Consider the following 17231-nt stretch of genomic DNA (forward strand, 5'->3'; position numbering starts at 1 on the left):
GATTTTTATAAATATGATCATATTTAGTCCTTTCAGTAATTCACAAAAATATGGAAGTGAGCCTCAATAATTTGCCTGAGATCCAATAGCTACGAACAGGCTTGTCCATCTCATCCTAAAACTCAAATAACCCTTCTTTGAACTGAATTGATAAACATACATCTGCACTTTGTAAGGGCATATAGAAATGCTTATGTCCATTTATAAAAGGCAAAGAGAACGATTTCTCTTTGTCCCTTTCTTAGAGTGTCTATTTGTAGGCCTAGTGAATCTGTGTTCTTCCTCTTACTTTTGACATAGAAATACATTTTATTAGGGATTAAGTCCATTATCCAATGTTTACAAGGTAGACATATCTCCAAGATTGTGAGTCAAATAACCTCTAGATATGTGATGACGTCAAATTTTACGTGCACCTTGCTACGAAAGGTAAGAAACCCTTTGTTCTGGGAAATGAACCACTCTTCCCTGTTTGACTTAGCTAAGACTCATATCTGCTTGTTTACCAATGACAAGGCCAGACACACATCCTCCCAATTCCTATTCTTGCCCTTATGTGTGATTAGCTGAACTGTTTTGTCCCTATTGGTCAATGAGAATAAAATACTTGCGAACCCAACTTTGGTTAAAGTTCACTCCTTCCTCCAGGACCCTGAACTTTAGCCCATGTTCAGCCTGAGCCAGCATCCACCCTCTCTTCAAGGGTCCTCCCCAAGAAAAGGCTGGCTTCAAGGTAAAACATTCTCTGATCTACCATTCAACGTGCCAATCTTTCATTTCACTTCCACACATAGGGTGCTTTCTAGTCTTGTTTATTCCTCTCTCATAAATGAAAAATTGTTTTTGCCCAACTCTTGAGATACTTTCAGATCTTATGGTCAAAGCATTCTCCCTATTGCATTAGTCCCTTCCCCTCCTTGCAATAACCCTTTTGAATAAAGTCTCATTACTAAGCCCACATTTGTTTTTTATTTGACAAATATAAAAGTGTAGCTCTGGAATTAGCTCTGAGGCCTCTCGAGAGCTGTGCAGGAGACTGTTAGGTGGTACAGCTTTTTGATTCTTGGGGAGAAAATTGTCCTTTCTTCTGCTTTGCTGCATAAAATGTGTGATATTTTGTCCCGATAACCAAAAGTGTTGACAAAACATCAGATAGGTTTCTCCCTGACTATAGGATCCTGATACCACTTTTCTTAGAGCGTTTACTTGAGAAAAATTATATTTGTAAATTTTCTCTCTGCCCTTTTGAGATAGAAATCTTCCTCCAGCTTTTTGACAGTTTTATAAATCCAGGAATGTCTTTCTCATGGAACTGGGAGCCATTCCTCTGAAATGCAATCCTCAAGAAAGAAAGCAGTCCGTATCTCCCAGCCTCTGTGGGAGGTTAAGAACCTAACTTAGATAAGCACCAATTAGCAGTTAGCTGAGGGCCTAATCACATGGACCAACCTTCCTAACATCCTCCAGTACTTCTCTACCAGCTCATCCCAGCACTCAAAACTCCCTTTTCTTTTGTTTCAGCTGAGCTGAGTTTGATCTCTTTACCCCATTACAGTACTCTTGAATAAAGTCTTCCTTGCCTGTTTAATTAACATCAGTGAAATATTTTTTTCTTTGATACTAACAGCCTGGTTACTTTGGTGCCACCTTACATGCTTAAAAATCTGTTATATCTTACTCAATAAAAAAAATTGTGCTCTTTTCTTCTATATTGGTAGGGGAGAGGTCTTTTTAATGGCAGGATTGTTTTATTTCTCCAACCATTTTCATAACTAGCCTTCTGAAATCTGACAGAATTAATACTCTAGATTGCACTATTTTCCTCTAGCATATAATAGGATTTCTAGAAAAGGACTTTTTAATTTGATCAGGTCCTATTTATTTATTTTTCTTGTTGCTCTGATTGCTTGTGGGGTCTTCCTCATAAATTCTTTGCCTAGGCCAACGTCTATAAGAGTTTTTCCAATTTTTCTTTTAAAATTCTTATGGTTTCATTCCTTAGGTTTAAGTCGGTTATCCATCATGAGTCACTATCTCTAATCATCAGGGAAATGCAAATCAAAACCACAATGAGGTATCACTTAACTCCAGTGAGAATGGCTTTTATCAAAAAGTCCCAAAACAACAAATGTTGGTGTGCATGTGAAGAGATAGGAATACTCATACACTGCTAGTGGGACTGCAAACTAGTACAACCTCTATGGAAAGTAAAATGGAGATGCCTCAAAGAACTAAAAGTAGAACTACCATTTGATCCAGCAATCCCACTACTGAGTACCCAAAGGAAAAAAAAAAGACATTCTATCGTAAAGACATCTGCACTTGCATGTTTACAGCAGCACAATTCACAACTGCAAAAATGTGGAATCAATCCAAGTGTCCATCAATACATGAATGGATTAATAAAATGTGGTATATGTATACAATGGAGCACTTCTAAGCCATAAAAAACATTTGTGAACTAATACCTCTTATATTATCCTGGATGGAGCTGGAGCCCATTCTTTGAAATGAAGTATCACAAGAATGGAAAAACAAATTCCACATTTTACTTACCATTATATTAGCACTAATTGATCAACACTTATGTGCACATATGGAAGTAACATTCATTGCATGTTGGGCAGGTGGGAGGGAGGAGGAGAGGATGGGTAAATTCATACCTAATGGGTGCAATGTGCATTTTCTGGGTGATGGGTATGCTTGTAGCTCTGAGTTGGGTTGTGCAAAGGCAATATATGTAAGCAAAGTGTTGTATCCCGGTAATATTCTGAAATAAAGTATTTTTCCTGTTTTTGTATATTTAAGACTTATTTTTGGACTTCCTATTTCCAAAGGACTTCAAAACCTTTCTGTTCTCTTCCTCTTATATAACTCTCTATATAGAAACTCAGGGATGGTAAAAATATTTTATTTTGTTTCCATCTGTACCCTAGATTTATTATTCTGCTTTTAACATCATTAGAGGCAGTTCGAAAATTGCATGTCTACCACAATACTCTTGATATCTCAAAAATTTTTAGCTCTAAAGCCTTTTAATGACCACATTCTCCTCTTAGCTGCAGTTGAAATCAGAGCATCTGTCTTATTTATCTAGGCATACTTTAGATTTGAATCCTCTGAAATTTATTTTCTTATGAACTTGTGCCTTTCTGGGTTTTTTGCTTTTGGCTTTAAAAATTGCAGATCACGACTGAAAGAAAGGCTCATTTTCTGGTTTGTTTTATAACTCAGCATTCTAGCTTTGCTAACTAAATTCAGGTTACTTCAAATTTGCATTTTTATCACTCATGGGAGACAATATTACAGAACCACTGAAAACCAACACAACAGAGTCAATACTGGTGTGTTGACTTTGACGTGTTGGTTTTCAGCCTCCTTCTGCTGTTCCTTCTCAGCGCCTTTAATACTCAGCTGCTGCCTGAATGACCTAGTGAATAAGTTATAATGAAAACAGTTTGCTTCTATGCTTTGTATAATAATCCTCTAAATCACAGAGGGAATGCATACAAAAGTAATACTTAGAACACAATCTGATTACAACAGGCAATAAAACTATGCTTAAAAAGGCTCATATGTTTGAGGTAATCTGAGGACATTTTCTTCTCTCTTTAACAAATATTTATTAACATTAACATATACTAAGCACTATGCTAAGGAAACATACAAAATAAAATAAGCCCTGAGAAATTTATAAATCAGTGATCCAGAAAGAAGGAAAATGATTAATTATAATATAGTAAGTTAAGTGTGAGCTATGTACAGAGCATGGCTTAAAGAAAGAAGCACACGCAAATGGATGTGTTTGGAATCTATTCCTTGTTTAGGAATAGATTCATGGAAAAGGGGAGATGTACCAATGGTCTTAAAGAGAGGAGACGTATTTGCCAGGTAGACAAAAGAAAAGATGGGGCAGGTTATTTCAGGTAAAGGGAACAGCATGTGTAAATTTGTGGAGGCATGATATGGTGTATGAGAGACATCAAGTAATCCAGAGTCCCTCTAACCATCCTCTCATCCATCTCCACCTATATGCTGGAAACTGCTATACATGAGGGATACAAAATGCAAAGAAACACTCAGCCCTCAAAGGGTTTCAGTCAAGTTGAAGAGACAGACTTTTTGAAAATTTCAAAATGTTAATTAAGGGGGTACAAGTGTTTTTGTTACATGAATACTTGTATAATGCTTAAGTTAAGGCCATTGGTGTGCCCATCACAAGGATAGTGTTGGTTCTACCCAATAGGTAAATTTTTATCCCACACTCCTCCTCCCAACCTCCCCACTTCTTGGTTTCTCATGTCCTTTATTGCTGTGTGCCCATGTGTACCCATCAATTAGCTCCAGCTTATTAATGAGAATATATGGTGCTTGACTTTCCATTCCTGAGATACCTCACTTAGGATAATGGGTTCCAGTTCCACCCAAGTTGCTGCAAAAGACATTATTTCATTTCTTTTTATGGCTGAGTAGTACTCTATGGTATATATGTATACCACATTTTCTTTATTCACTCATGAATTGATGGGCACTTAGGTTGATTTCACATTTTTGCAATTGTGAATTGTGGTGTGATAAACATTTGAGTACAGGTGTCTTTTTGATAAATGACTTCACTTCCTTTGATTAGATACCCAGAAGTTGTATTACTGGATCGAATGGTAAGTCTACATTTATTTGAGGAATAAACTGTTTCCATACAGGTTATGCTCATTTGCAGTCCCACCAACACTGTATAAGCATTCCTTTTTCTCTGTATCCATGCCAACATCTATTATTTTTTGACTTTTTAATATTGGCCATTATGATAGGGGTAAGATGCTATCTCATTGTAGTTTTAATTTGCATTTCCCTGATGATTAATGATGTCAAGCATATTTTTGTGTTTCTTGGCCATTTGTCTATCTAATTTCAAAAAAATCTTCACATCTTTAGTCCACTTTTTAGTGGGATTGTTTGTTTCTTTCTTGCTGATTTGTTTGAGTTCTTGGTAGATTCTGGATATCAGTCCTTTGTTGGATGTGTAGTTTGCAAATATTTTCTCCCATTCTGTAGGTTGTTTATTCCTCTGTTGATTATTTCTTTTGCTGTGCAGAAAGGTTTTTAATTTGATTAAGTCCCATTTATCTATTTTTGTTTTGATATATTTGCCTTCTGGGTCTTAGCAATAAATTCTTTGCCTATGCCAACATTTATAAAAGTTTTTCCTATGTTTTCTTCTAGAATTTTTATGGATTTTCATGGTCATGCCTTACATTTAAGTATTTTATCCATCCTGAATTAATTTTTGTGAGTGGTGAGAGATAGGAGTCCTGTTTCATTCTTCTGTGGGTTGCTCTCCAGTTTCTCAGCACCATTTTTGAATAGGATTTCTTTCCCCGAAACATGTTGTTGTATGCTTTGTCAAAGATCAGTTGGTTGTAGGTAGATGGTTTTATTTCTGGGTTCTCTATTCTGTTCCAGTGGTTTATGTCTTTATTTTTATACCAGTACCATGCTATTTTGGTTACTATGGCCTTGTAGGATAATTTGAAGTCAGGTAATGTGATGTGTCTAGATTTGTTCTTCTTGCCGAAGATTGCTTTTGTTATTCAGTCTCTTTTTTTTGGTTCCAAATAAAGCTTAGGATTATTTTTTCTAGACCTGGTATTTTGATGGGGATTGCACTGAATTTGTAAAACACTTTGCACAGTATGGATATTTTAACAATGTTGATTCTACCAATCCATTGACAGGGGATGTTTTTCAATTTGTTGGTGTCACCTATGATTTCTTTCATGAGTGTTTTGTAGTTTTCCTTGTAGATATCTTTCACTTTCTTGGTTAAGTATATTCCTAGATATTTATTTTCTTTGTAGCTATTGTGAATGGTATTGAGTTCTTGGTTTGACTCTGCACTTGACTGTTATTAGTATATAGAAATGCTACTATTTATGTATATTGATTTTGTAGTTTGAGACTTTGCTGAATTTATTTGTCAATTCTAGGAGTCCTTTGGTAGAGTCTTTAGGGTTTTCTAGATACAAGGTCATATTGTCAGCAAACAGAGATAATTTGACCTTCTCTTTCTCAATTTGGATGCACTTTATTTTTTTATTTTTATTTTTTTTAAACAACAAGGCTGGTTTATTTTATAATGACTTGTGAGGCAGTTTATGTGGGAAACAGCAGACAAATCATTAAAACCCTCTCTGGACTTAATTCAGCACACATCTCACTGGACAAAAGGGCCCTCATGCTGATGTCCTCATTGTGCCAAAAAGAGCACAAATCAAGCTCAGGAGGGAAACCCAGGCCAAGTGAAGTATCACCAAGATATAAATCCCAATTTCCACAAACTGAGCTCAGCAGATTCCACAAATTGTAAGAGAACTCTATTTTAATAAAATGTCCTCTTTTTAAGTTGGCCTGTTCCCCCACCACTAGAAAGCAGATTTACCACTAAAAAGCAATTGACTTATTTATACATACTCCTCTTAGGCAACTTTAACTTCTTCCACTGTTGTATCATCACTCTATTTTTCACTTTCAGTCTTCTCTTCAAATACTTTTTTCAGGAGAAGCTACATCACTGTTTCTGTTTCTGCTTCTTTGTCCTCTCCAGTGAGAAGATCCAATCTATCTTCACTTTTGTTGTTCTGCTTTTCTTACATAATTTTTCCCCATTCAGCCTGAGTTCACCTTTGTAGAGTGCATCTTCCACTTTTTTTTCTCCCAACATCGAGGCCTGTCTTCAGGATAACATCATACCAAAAACATGGCACTACTTCTTCCAGGTCTTTACAGTCCTTGACCACACTAGGGTCATCCTCAAGCTCCTCTTCTGACTCATCCATTTCATCATGATCCTCCTCTACATCAGAGTCCTCTTCATCTTCTGCTTTTTGTGGAGACTTTTCAGTGGAAATTTTAGAGCTTATATTACTTTTAAGTCTTATGGAAAATGGAAAAAATATATTCCAGATATAATAAAAGCCCTGGGAGTCTCAGAGAGAAAATATTGTGGAAAAGTGTTTTATAATTTGATGCATTTAACTCAGTACTTGAAAAATACAAGTACTGATTCCAGGAAGTAGAGAGTTTGTGTGAAGAAGGTGTCCCTCAAAGCAAACCCTGGAGCCCAGTCCAGGCATCTGGCTTTCTTCAAACACTGACAAGCAGTCTGACATTGGCCATAGCCATGGTATATATAATCCTTACCACAGGGCTGCTTGTCCCTCCCCATGGGTGCACTGACCTGGATGTACTTTATTTCTCTCTCTTGTCTGATTGCTCTGGCTAGGACTTCCAATACTATGTTAAATAGAAATAGTGACAGTGGGCACACTTGTTTTGTTCCACTTCTTAGGTGGAATGTGTTCAAATTTTCCCCATTCAGTATGATATTGGCTGGGTTTTTCATATATGGCTTTTATAAATTTGAGATATGTTCCTTCTATGCGTAGTTTGTTGAGGGTTTTTATCATGAAAAGGTGCTGAATTTTTTCTGCATCTGTATAGATGATCATATGGTCTTTGTTTTTGTTTCTGTTTTTGTTTATGTGGTGAATCATGTTTATTGATTTGCATATGTTGAACCATCCTTGCATACCTTGGTTGAAACCCGCTTGATCATGGTGGATTATCTTTTTGACGTGCTATTGAATTTTTTTTGCTAGTATTTTGTTGAGAATTTTTGTGTCCATGTTCATAAGGGATATTGGTCTGTATTTTTCTTTCTTTTTTTTTATGATGTCCTTTCTTGTGGCCACTACAGTCTGGACAGGAGTTGGGAAATGTTTGTGTGGGTACAAGTGACATGGAAACTGAAGGGCTGAACCTCCCTGTGGAGGACAAAGGCACATAATGGGTGGAGCAATATGGTACCACTGGCTCAGCTTGGGTCTACAGTGAGGTTGAACAACCCCAACATGGATGGCAGCTTGGTACTTTGTTCTCAAGAAACTCCCAGTTCACTGGGGACAGCAGCTTTTGAGCTCATGAGGGTAGAGAAGCTCTATGACAGCTTGGGAGGCTTCAGTCTGCCAGAGGTGTGAAGGGAGGGGATACAAAACCCCCATCTACCCTTTCTATGGGCTCCAAGTTCCTCAGGGGGTGATTTCTGCCAAAATCTTGCTCCTTCTTGTTCTGCTCCACAACTTCTTCCGATGGAATCTTCAGTAGGTTCTGGCACTTTTCCCTCAGAATTACACCTGAGCTATGTATTTTTTTATTTCATTTACAACTTTTCCTTCTTTCTGAGACAATCCAGAGACTGATGTCTTTAGTCAGTGTATTCCCATGATGGTGAATTGCATTACTTAAAACATTATCAACCTCAGTGAATGTAGTTGCTTTCAGTAAATATGCTTTTGTTTTGGCAGAATTGAGTTTAATCTCTTCCCTATTGTAATATTGCCTCTCTCTTGCAATAGTCTAAAATAAAGTCCTCCTTGACTATTTTTGAGACAGACATTTAAAAAAAAAATGGCAGCAGCCCTGAAGTAAGTGTCTCATAGATGTTTGTGTGAGTTGTGGAGGATACACTTAACTAACTGGGAGTATCAGGAAGGTTTCCAGAGGCTGTTATATTAGAACTGAGTATTGAAATAAAAGTGGATGTTCACCAGGGTAAGGTGCAGAATGGCATTTCAGGAAGGTCAATCCCTGCCCCTAACTCTTACTCTTCAGGCAATCTCTGTTTATTTAAATGCAATGATACAGTTCCAGTGTGCCACATCCCTGTTGACATATGATTATATTAGTCAATTTTGGCCATTCTGAGAAGGAAGGGTGCAGTGTTGTCTCATTGTGGTTTTAATTTGTATTTCCTGAAGAATACAAATTTTGAGTGAGTTTTCATATGCTTACTACCTTGGTGAAGTGCCTTTTTGCCCTTTCTTTTTCATGTACGATGTGCTCTATCTCAGTGGTTCTTGACCCTGGCTACAAAGTAAAACATCTTTGGAATTTTGCTCTGGGCTCCAGCCCCCAAAACTCAGATTTAATTGTTATGGCTTGTGGTTTCTGGCATTAGTATTTCCAAAAAAAGCACCCTTTGTAATGCTATGTGCACCCAGGCTTGAAAACCCTACTGCACTACTTCAGTGTTCTTGAACTTCAGTTGGCATCAGAATCACCTGGAATGCTTGTTAAAACACAGATTGCTAGGGTCCACCCCAGAGTTTCTGATCCAGTGAGTCTGAGTTAGAGCTTGGGAATCTGCATTTCAAACAAGTTTCCACATGGTGATGCTGCTGGTTCTAGGGCCATCTTCTGAGTTCCACTGCTTTATCCAAACTAAATTTGCAATTTCCCTATGGACTTCCCAAATTCTTTCAAACCTTTCTTCTTCATCTATCCTATTCTCTGTATGGAATGTCATCTAACCCTTTGTTTTTCTTGCACATGTTTTTAAATTCTTCAAGAACCAGCTGGCATATCACAACCTTTGTGAAGTCCATTCAGATTCATTTGCTCTATCATCTCACATCTCACACTCTATTGCATGATTTATGTGATAATTGCACCTATAATACTGTTTTGTTAATATCTGTTGATTTGTTCTGGTGGCAGTACCTCCTGTGAGTGTGAGAGTGAGAGTTCTGTAAAATCCAAAACCAGTATCCTTTATTCTTTGAATGTTTAGCAACTAACAATATCTGGCACATTACTGAGTTTCCACTATTTTGTTAAAACTTTTTTTTAGTTGTTGTTTTAATGAATAAGGGGCTGAATGACTAAAGAAAATGTGACTTATAAGGCTTCTCACATGCTCAGAATCCGTAAAACCACAAGTGACCATCTGTTACTAAATTAGTGGCCAGATCACATGAGCCAAAGAGCAAATCTATAGCAAATACTAATATAAAAGCCATATATCATCACAGGCTGCTGTTAGGGTTATCTTTTTTCCTTTTTAAAGACTTAAGAAGGAGACTTAAAAAGAAATTCTTTTGAATAGAATAAGCTGGTAACTATAAAATCAAAGGAAAATTTAACAAGCTGAAATCAAAGTATGATTCCTCTGAGAATATTACATTTATTTCCTGAAGGCTTTCTTATCAAATAAGAAGTGCTTTTTAACAAATTTGAATACTTTAGGGCCTTTAAAAACACAAAGTTCCATATGAAGATTATGTTGCTATAAATGATGTAATGTTTTATTGAAAGCTTCACTTTCAAAATGAAATGATCATGATAATATTAATATCAATAATAATAATAGCTACAATTTACTTGCTTACTTTGTGCCAGGGACTTTAAGTACAGGCCATGCATTATATTATTTAATGCTTACAAGAGTCCCATGAGGTGGGTATTATTATTCCATTTTCATATATGACAATACTGAGGTTGAAAAAAGTTAAATAATTTGTTCAAAACCTGCATCCAATTCTATTTCTATGTAGGGTTGCCAGATAAAATTCAGGAAGCTCAGTTGAATTTGAATTACAGATAAATAAAAAATAATTTTTTTGGTATAAGTTTGTCCCATGTAATATTTGGGACATGATTATATTAGAAAATTATTTACTGTTTATTTGAAATGTAACTTTAACTGAGTGTCCTGCATTTATTTTTAAAAATCCGGAAACTCTGTCTCTATCTCACTCTAAAAACATTTGCATCAGAGCACTAGGTTGCACTGTATTCTAATTGTCTCCCATGCACAGGCAATTCCCAGTTTACTTACATGAAATCTGTGGGATACACGTCAAACATTTAGCACAGCATCAAGGTCCTTTATGATCTGGCCTCTGCCCTCCTGTTTTTCACATTCAGGGGTATAATTGGTTAGCCACTTGTAGAAGACTGAAACAGGACCCACAGCTTTCACCTCTCACAAAAATCAAATCACGGTGGATAACAGACTTAAACCTTAGGCGTGATACAATCAGAATTCTAGGAGAAAATGTAGTGAAGACTCTTACAGACATTGGCCTAGGCAAAGAATTTATGAAGAAGACCCCCAAGGCAATCACAGCAGCAACAAAAATTAATGAATGGGACATGATTAAATTAAAAAGCTTCTGCACAGCCAAAGAAACAGTCACGAGAATAAACAGACCACCTACAGAATGGGAAAAAATTTTTGCATACTACACATCAGATAAAGGAATGATAACAAGAATCTATTTAGAACTCAGGAAAATCAGCAAGAAAAAATCAAGCAACCCTATCAAAAAGTGGGCAAATGACATGAATAGAAACTTCTTGAAAGAAGATATAAGAATGGCTAACAAACATATGAAAAAATGCTCAACATCCCTAATCATCAGAGAAATGCAAATCAGGGGTATAGCAGGTGCCAAGGCCCTGAGGTAGAAGCTGAATGGTGTGTGCCTGGAGGCCAAATAGCTGATGTGGGGTGAGTGGGAGAGAACTAGGAGTCAGATCAGAGAGGTAACAGGGGCCAGATCATGCAGGGCATTGTAGATCACTGTGAGGATTTATGTCTGTCCTCTGAATCAGGTAGGCAGTTATTGGAGAGTTTTGAGCAGAATGACATGGCCTGGCTTAAGCTTTAACAGAACCAAATTGGCAGCTCTTTGAAGAACAATCTGCAGGGGAATAAGGGCAGACACAGAGAGTTATTGCAAAATATTCAGGCATTAGCTTAAGTGGCTGCTTTTCTTATTGGAATTCCTGGTTCAGGCTTTAAAGTAGTGTTACTTGGTGGTCTCGGTGACAACTTCTAACTTGGAGCTGGAGAGAGGGGGATCATTTTCCCAACTGTAATGTGGAACTTAGTGTGGCTTCTTTGGCACAATGAGACCTGAAGGGAGCTTGCACCAACTGTACCTTGTGAGTGTTCCACCTTTGGGTGTGGGAGAGGCAGTCTTACTGGCCGAGGGCAATGTGCTCTCACAAAAAGCAACAGCAAGGCTGCTTCCTCAAGGAAGCAGCAGGCAGAAGCAGCACGTAAGCAGGTATGTTCCTGAGCATAGCTCAGCTACTTCTTGGGACCCTCAGAAATAACCAGGAGAGACTCTGAGGGGGCAGTAGGTTTTGCAGCCAGGCAGTGGCTGATATGAATACGGTAAACTTTTATTGCCAATATAACTATGACTTAATTTATGCCATGTCTGGAAAGGCATGGAAACATTAGGGTTACTGAAATTAAATAAATGAAGTTAAAGGGAACAATAAAACAGAAAAATATAAAAGGATACAAATGCCCTACAACAAAAACACAAAGATTTACTCTGTGCCAGGCATGTGCTTTTTAGACATCACTTCATTTGTTCCTCATGGCAATCCTTGGTCAGATCCACATTATTTCAACCCTCTTTAGATGAAACAAGTGAACCCAGTGAGGACAGAGGTAAGTAAGTAGCTTGCACAGAGTCCCGGGGATTTGAACGTGCTTCTATCGGACTGCAGACAGAGCTCCTGTTTGTCACAATTAAGCCATTCAGCCTCAGGGGGAAAAATTGCCCTACTAGTCTAGGCAAACGTCTTTAACTAAAATAAAAATGATTGAAATCAGGAGAGATGCCAAGAGTAGCAAGTCTGAAATTCAAAATGAGGGACACTTATTACAGAGGGATTAGAGTTCTGGAAAAGGCAGGCTTCCAAGTAGAAAGCCAGAAGCGGAGATATTTGCCTGTCACACCCTTTGCCTCACATCAGTGGCTTAGCTATATCCCATTTCTGTTGAGATGAGCTGGCCAATTAGCTTGCATGGCTCTGGCCATTCATGCCTCAGCAGCAGGTCACCCAGACCAGGTCACTTGGAGGACATATCTGGTATAAGCTATTCATCCTATCTCTAACTCCAGCTTTCTTTACGCCCTCAGTATGTGTTCACAGGAAGATAGCATATGATTGATTGACAGAGTTCAAGATGAAGGTCTCTAATGCTGTACCAAAATACATGTCCAAACTAAACAGATTAATAACCACTTTCTTGCTTCTTTGTAATTTATACTTCTGATTAATTCAGTAGACACTACCTTTGGGGCATATGTCTCACAAGTTCTTGTCTGTCCTCTAGCTAGCATTCAGTCCAAATGATAATAAAAAGAGAGAGAAGCACAGTTGATACGGGTGGGCATCCAGGTGAAGGATTTCATTAGGAAAAGAACAAAAAGTTCCAAAAAGGAGGAGACATTTTCAGTCTTTCTCAGAAAGACCGAGAATATTGATCAGAATGCTTTGTGCATTCCAGTTTTTTAATGGTGTACCAGAATGCTTGCTTTGAGTTCTCGTTCACTGCAGGATTGGATTTGTGGTCCAAAGCTTCCCCAGTGTGCATAGGAATTCAATAGCTGGTAAGCCCAGGTGACTTACTGCTTAGTCGAATGTTTTGTTATATCCTGAAGGATGTCTTACAACATAGTACTCAGCTTGCATGCCTAAGTATTACACAATTCAGCTAGGTAATTCTACTGTGGATTCTGACTAGATTTGCCTGATTCGATTGTGTGCAGTCAGCAAAAGCAAAAGTAATTACAAGTAGAATTCAAAAGAACTCAAATTCTCCTTAATCCATTTAAATGTTTTGCTTGTCTATGTTTCTTTTGGGAATTGATGGTTTAGCTCTGTAGTTTCAAACCTCAGCCTGTTCAAAGAACTGATTCCAGGCTGCTTCTTCAGATAATCTATACTGGCAGTTTTAGCAAGCACCCTACGTATTGGTTGTAAATTGACCGTGAACTTTGGAAAACACTGGATTAGCCTCTCTGAGGCTCCATAACACATCTGACAGTTTTGTAGTGTCCTAGAGTGCATGCAGAAGACTTTTCTCATACACTCAAGGGGAGTTCCTTTGCCTTTTTGAATTAGCAGGGTGCTAAACATTTACTTTTCTGTAGTATTTCCATTATGACACAGACAACTTTTATTTTGGATTATGTTATATTATATTAATATAAAGGAGAACACAAATTTGGTGGACATGAATAAAGAGAATAAAAGGATTTGCAAGGTAAAATGTCTTATTTGTGGAGTTTTCAGTAGTTTTATTAAAAAAATCCCAATCTTTATCTATCTACCTGCCTATCTACCTATCATTTGTGATATCTAATGCATTTTAGATTTTAAATATATTTTCCATAAAATGATCTGGGAACAATAAATATTTGAATATTCTTTTTTCGACTTTGGTACATAGTTTTTTAAAATTTGGCATCGTTCAAGGTGAAGTTCCAATCCCATTTCTGCTGGCAGATTTATTGACCCTGTCAGCTATGTGTGGTTCCCCACCTGTAAACTGTATTTTTCATATGGTTTTTACCATAATATGCTGCTTTGTACTTTTTTGGCTGTGGCCTTTATCTTCAGTTCACATCCTTCTTGATATGATTTTCCTTGTTTATTCCCGTAGCACAAATATGAGTGCCATTTGTTTAGTGACCAATCAATAAATATTTGTTAATGGATTTATTCAGAAACAGGAGGAGTGGTTTGATAGTGTATGTACAGTGCATTATTATAGAGAGTTTGATTTGAAATAAATTCAAATTTTGATTTCTATGCACTAATGGAATATATAGGTCTGGATTATTGTAGAATCATAGATTTTTAGCCTTGGCTACCTTCTTATAAATTATCAAGTCCAAGCTTGTTTTCTTTTTTGTTTTTCATACATGGGGAAATCAGTCATTTCTCTGCAAGACACTAAGCTATTTGAGACAACGAGCTATTTTCTTAAACATTTCATTTCACACATAAAGCAATCATTTTAGTTATCTTTGCATTTTTTGGTAGCTCCTAGTGCACACATGATAGATTCCCACATGTTAGGTTAACAGATTGCTTCATGAAAATGAATTTCACTAAGTGGGTATTTAGAACTAGATCTTGTGTGAACAGCCTGTGCTCATGTTTCAGCTTCTCACTGCTCCACAAGGAGCACCACCATTTACAGGTATCCTACTATCTCATTTTGCTGAATCTCCCTCGCTTCAGATTCAATTCTTATTTCCTGTTCATTCTTTTGGAATGACACTCTGGGTTTGCCTTAAGCAGACCCAAAATGGGCATGTAGATACCAGCTCTTCTTCTCAACTACTATTGCATTTGCTCAAATCCTAATTATGTTGTATCTTTGCCATTGACATTTATAATGCCCTTCATTATGACAAAAAAAGAAGATTTGTGCTTTTATTTCCCTTTTGGGTAACCAAGGATGATTTGATTCACGTGGTCTGGAAAGGAGACAACTGTAGACACTAGACCAGGCAATTATCTCTTGGCCAGTCACTAGGAGGGACTTCCTACTCTCCATATAGATTGTAAAGACTGAGTGTTAAACCTATCCTTATTCATTATATTTCAAGTCTTAAAAACAAAATGACATACTAGAGGGAAGATTTAATTCTTTAGCTCCCTAAGCCTTCAATTATAATGCATAGGATGAGGGAGAAAACCTGAGCACCTCCAGGCAGTGCTAGGTTCTAATCAGTTCTAATCAGTTGCTTTCTGTGTGTTTAGAGAAAAATTTAGACTATGGTTTGGATTTATTACCATGACTGCAAGGTGAAGCCTTGCTTCTTCAGACCAGAGGGAAAACCAAACAGAATGGATTTTAGAAATTTCTGATATAACCTTACTATTTTGCAAATAAGAACGTTGAGACTCAGAGAAGTTATTTGTTTAAGATGATTCAACTGAATTGATAGTGACAGATCTAGGACTGAAATTGACCATGCTATCTCTTTCATGTCAGCCTTTTGGTAACTGTCCTACTCTTTCCCTTCTCATCCAATATTTGGAGTGATTTCATGACCATATAGATGACTCATCTAGCATCCGAGCCCCTGAGTTCCTTAAATTCTTCATCTGTTGTGACTTTCAAATACTGATGTCACTTCCATCACTCTCTCCTATGGACCGTCTCATCACCTATAACTGTCCACCTCTGAAATAGCCCAGTCTGTAAGTACAACATTTGTTCTTCTTTCTCTGGTTCTTAATGGCATAGGGACTTTTGTTCATCTTGCCTTTATTTTCTCTTTTTCAGCCTACTCTGACGTTCCCTTCTTTTCCTGTCAGATTCCATGACCCATCTAGTCAGCCACTTTTTTTCCCCTAATATCCTCAACTCCCTTTATTTATTGTTTTTCTCTGGGCTCATCTGACAAAAACCCGACTCTGCACCTGTTTTCTTTCCTCATGCTTCTACCAGGGTTGATAACAGCCAGTGGAGAAAATGCCACAGCTGGGCAGATGGATGACTTCATAACAGTAGTTCTTAAAGTGTGATCCCAGCCCAGCAGCAGCAGCATGACCTGGGAACTTGTTAGAAATGCAAATTCCTAAAGCTCCCTCAGCACACTGAATCAGAAACTCTCAGAATGGGACACAACAGTCTGTGTTTTTACAAGTTCTCCACATAATTAGGATATACTTTAAAGTTTGCAAAATACTGTTCTATTAATTTTGGGTTTGTAATTTCATCTGGCTATTAACACTGCCAATCTTTATATGTTCTTCATATTAGTAATATTCTATGTCTTCCATGTTAGTTTTTTCAAATCTTTTCCATTCTTCTCAAATTGGTGACACTGCCCATCTCTCCTCACTCTCCGGAGGTTATCATTCTCTAACTTATCTTAGTTTGCGCTTGAACTCCCTTAAGTTCCTGGCACAAAATCATCAGACTTACTAGAATCAGTTGCAGTGGAAGAGTCTTCATGTCTGAGGCAGTCCCTACATTTGTGTTCTATATTCCTTTCCCTTCAGCACTGGGACTTTCTCTCTTTCTCTTTACCAAGTTTCCTCCTTCTACTGGAATCTTGAACCCAACCTCATCACAATTTACATTCTGCATGTGATGAAAAGTATGGTAGAGTTTTAAGAAAGGGAGTGGCATTATCTGACATATAGTTTATATCCTTCTTCTGTGGAGAATCGGTTGCATGAGGCAAGAGCTGAAGCAAGAAAACCAGTTTGGATGTGACAGAAAAGTCTGAAGAGAGGGGATGCTGGCGTAGGCCAGGTTACTTATAGTGGAGATGTAACAAGCTTTGGACTGTGATTTGGAGGTAGAGTTAACAGGGGTGGTAGTGGGGGTCAAAGACAATACTAGCTTTTTGGTTGTAATAACTGTGTGGATGGTGATGCTGTTTACCAGAATGAGGAAGACTGGGAAAGAATAAGATGGCTGGCAAAAAATCAAGAAAAATTTCTGGCCATGTTAAGTTTCAATTGTTTATTGAAGATCAATATGGAAATAGTCAGCTAAATATTTAAGCCTAGAGTTCCAGGAAAAGATCAGGAATAGACATGTAGATTTAGGAATC

The 17231-nt window shown here is 37.5% G+C and overlaps 1 protein-coding gene and 1 pseudogene across 28 annotated transcripts in view; both read right to left on the reverse strand.

Moving 5' to 3' along the window:
• Positions 1–17231, reverse strand: part of RALYL (RALY RNA binding protein like) — a 652666-nt gene that overhangs the window by 22849 nt on the left and 612586 nt on the right. The gene's annotated exons all lie outside the window — the stretch shown is intronic.
• Positions 6458–7182, reverse strand: LOC138381778 (mitochondrial transcription rescue factor 1 pseudogene; annotated as a pseudogene).

Source organism: Eulemur rufifrons, chromosome 3 (assembly GCF_041146395.1).
Source record: "Eulemur rufifrons isolate Redbay chromosome 3, OSU_ERuf_1, whole genome shotgun sequence".
NCBI classification, from domain to species: Eukaryota; Metazoa; Chordata; class Mammalia; order Primates; family Lemuridae; genus Eulemur; species Eulemur rufifrons.